The 3,510-nt window shown below is 35.2% G+C and overlaps 1 long non-coding RNA gene across 1 annotated transcript; it reads left to right on the plus strand.

The window, feature by feature from the left end:
- The first annotated feature begins 1,590 nt into the window (after positions 1–1,590).
- On the plus strand, positions 1,591–2,829 carry LOC141655761 (uncharacterized). Its single transcript, XR_012548174.1, has 4 exons — positions 1,591–1,892; positions 2,002–2,043; positions 2,421–2,533; positions 2,689–2,829. It is a non-coding gene; the product is annotated as an uncharacterized LOC141655761 (long non-coding RNA).
- The last annotated feature ends 681 nt before the right edge of the window (positions 2,830–3,510 follow it).

Here is a 3,510-nt window from a genome sequence, read left to right on the forward strand (position 1 = left end):
CGCACTTTCGGGGTCACCCGAAAAGAAGGCTTGAAAATTTTAATTTGTGACTCAGATATGCGTACTTCTACTACGACTACTAATGTAGTGTATCATGAAATTTTTCAATTTTTAGAATAACTTGCATATGTTAAAGTTGATTATTAGATTATACTCCCTCCACTTTTTTATATATGACGTTTTGCATTTACGAGGTAAGCCTTTGACTTTAATATTTACAAAAATATATTTGTTCAAAAAATATAAAAAAGGTACCATTAAATTCCTTACGAAAAACTCTTTCATATGAGTATACATATCATAATATTTAGTCTTATATTTTAAGAGATATTGAAGAGAGAAGGGAGTGTCTCGAAATGTGAGAAAGTCATATATAAAAAAATAGAGGGAGTATTTCTTTTATCCGAATGTAAAGTTTTTTATGTATGCAATTTTTATTTATAAGAGTATATTACGTTATTTCCTTATAAACCAGTGTATGTGAACACATGTTTGTACCAAATTTAAACATTAATTATGTACATCATTGATTTAGACGAATTAGATAGGTACAATAGAAATGAAAAAACAAATATACATAAAAAAAACATTCATTCTGGCCCAAATACATACCCGTGCAATTTTGCACGGGTTTAAAACTAGTGGAGTTAAATTGCACCAAAACATAAAGTTATGGGGTTAATTTGCACGTATTGAAAGTTGTGGGGGTGATTTGCACATAGGACTAAACGTATGGGGCTTATTTGCCACTTCCCCGATCAAAATTGTTTAATTTTTCAACCATCTATTTCAATAGATACAAAAGTGATCATCTTGGCTCGATATTTATTTCATAAAAATGCATCTCATTAGGAGTTAATTAGCTAAACAAACTGTCCTATATTTTCGACTTGGACTGCATTGTTAATTGAAAGGATCCTACTCGTGGCTACAATATCCAAAACAAAAGAAAGTAAAGTTATACTTCCTCCGTTTAGTCATTTGTTATTCTTTTTTCATTTTAGGGTGTCTCGGTCAATTGTTGTCCTTTTTATTTTAGAATCGGATTTGATGAGTAGTTTGATTTTTCAAGCACTTAATTTGGTTCATTTGTCATCTTATAATTGACCTCCTTCTCTTTCCTTAGTCTTCATGCCAAAACCAAAAGACAACAATTGACCGGGACGGAGAGAGTATTATGCTTTTGTTTTATTCTAACTACTTGGCCGTCTTAAACTTAAGACGAACAATGTCATCTTAAATGAGAATTGAAGTTAGACAATATATTAAAGCTCATTTAAAAAGACTTTGTAAAATTACTGCGGACATATATGATACGAAGTAATATCAAATTGGAAGTAATTATCAAAATATTTTTAATTTAAAAAATGAAAAAATGAAATGAGATGAAGGCCCTGAGCTTTCGGCTGAAAAGAGGGTAATTGAACTGAACTGAATTTAATGGAGTTGAATTAAACTGAAATAAACTAAACCAAATAGAGTTAAAGTGAATTGAAAAATGGTGAACTTAAGTCCCAAAAAAGAGGGCTGAAATTAGGTAATTTAAATAGAGAAAATCTATACCCTTTAAAAAGTTTACAAGCCCCCTACTGTTCCTTAGGAATAGTAGCTTCCAAGGCCCCCTTCAACCCTTGATTTCTCCCTTACAATCCCGGCCTTTCATTTCTTCTACTCTGCTTTTCCCCCATTCATGCTTCTGCCTTTCTTTTTCCTCCGCTGTTCTCCAATCTCCCTCATACTTTCTTCTCTCTTCAACTAATAAATCTCAAAATCGCTCTCGCAAGCCGGCGCTTTGCTACCTCGATCGTCGTCTCGCTAATTCCTACATTATTTCTTCTTTTTTGTCGCCATTCAACTCGGGATCATCGTTCATCATCGCACTTAACCTCCAGGTTTTACACTTTTTCATTTAAAATTCTACCTTTAATTTATGGTATTGATGATGACCTCACTATATCTACGGTTGATTGAACTATGCTCTTCGCTTGATTTTTGTCGCAGTTCAACTCGGGATCATCGTTCATCATCGCACTTAATCTCCAGGTTTTATACTCTTTCATTTAAAATTCTACCTTTAATTTATGGTATTGATGATGACTGGACTATATCTACAGTTGATTGAAGTATGCTCTTCGCTTGATTTCTGTGGGGGGTTTAATGGGGTTTTTTATTTAATTGACACTTGTTTGATCTTATAGTTTAATTGTTTCAGTTTTTTTTTTTTAGGGGTATATAGCCTTTCATTCGGTCTTACTATCGTATTCTTCATATTCTAAGTCACTGCTGCCTGCTGTTTTACGATTGGCTTCTGGTTGCAATTATTAAGAGTAACATTCAAACTGAATCAACACTCACAATTTGTGGTTCAAAGTCATTATCGGTCTACTATCTTGACCTTGTGAGACTGGTTACATTTGTAGGCGCACTTATCCTCTATGACATACATACTTGATCGTTTGAAGAATTTGTACAGTCAGGAACCAAAGCCTTGGAGTTAGCTTATAATTTTCATGAGTTTGCATCACCGTTGCCGGTAATGAGGCTATAAATCCTGCTTTTTCGTTAGCTTTTCTCCTGCTTCTTATTAATCGTGTCTCTCTTTTTTGGTTCTGATGGGATTGAAACTGGCAACTTGCTGTCAAGTGTGTATATTCTAACCTGATTATAGCTGTTTGTTGTCCTGTGCAGCCAGACAATGTTTTTGGTGCAAAACCAATGGTCATGCTTCACTGTCAGTATTCTAGCGGAAAAACCACATTCCTTAAGCACTTGCTGAAAAGTAATTATCTAGGTGATTATATGCTCCCCCGAACCTTTGCAGCGGTGATTATCCAGGTGATTATATCAAAATTCGCAGCAATTTTTTTTTAGAAATTTCATCTTCGTTTCTCAATATTGGTTCCCTGTTCATTTTTGCTATGTCACTTTGATGCGATAAGTACTCGGCTTGTTGTACTACGTTTTCTTATTCGTTGTGTGAAACCTGTTTTGCTCAGCAACGAAAGTGATATTGATTTATTTGATAACAGCTCTTGTTCAGAGGATGATGAATAGAGCTTCAGGGTTGGAGCTTGGTGTCCATAATCAAAGAAGGTTTGATCCTACTTTCCTACCTTTCAGCTTTTTTCGCGTAGATTTCTCCCTTACAATCCCTGCCTTCCATTCATTCCTCTACCCTCAAAACCCTTTCGTTCCATTCATTCCCCCTTTCAATCTCAAACCCTCATCCTCTTCACCCACATACCACCCGGTACCAACAAGCACGCATTGATGGTGATTTATTTCTCCAACTCCATCCAGTTTGTTACCATTGATTGTTTTCCCTTTTTGGTTTTGTTCTTTTTGTGTTTCTTAGAGGGGATCTATGCGGCTGCACTCCCAGTCCATAATTGTGATTACTTTTCAGTTTTTCGCCCTTTCTTTTTCTCATTCTCCGCCGCTTTTCCTTTCGGTTGAAATCCACTTCTCCTTTCGGTTTAAATCTGGGGTTTTACCACCATCCGTACTAAT

This window comes from Silene latifolia, chromosome 5 (assembly GCF_048544455.1).
Source record: "Silene latifolia isolate original U9 population chromosome 5, ASM4854445v1, whole genome shotgun sequence".
In the NCBI taxonomy this organism is placed as follows: Eukaryota; Viridiplantae; Streptophyta; class Magnoliopsida; order Caryophyllales; family Caryophyllaceae; genus Silene; species Silene latifolia.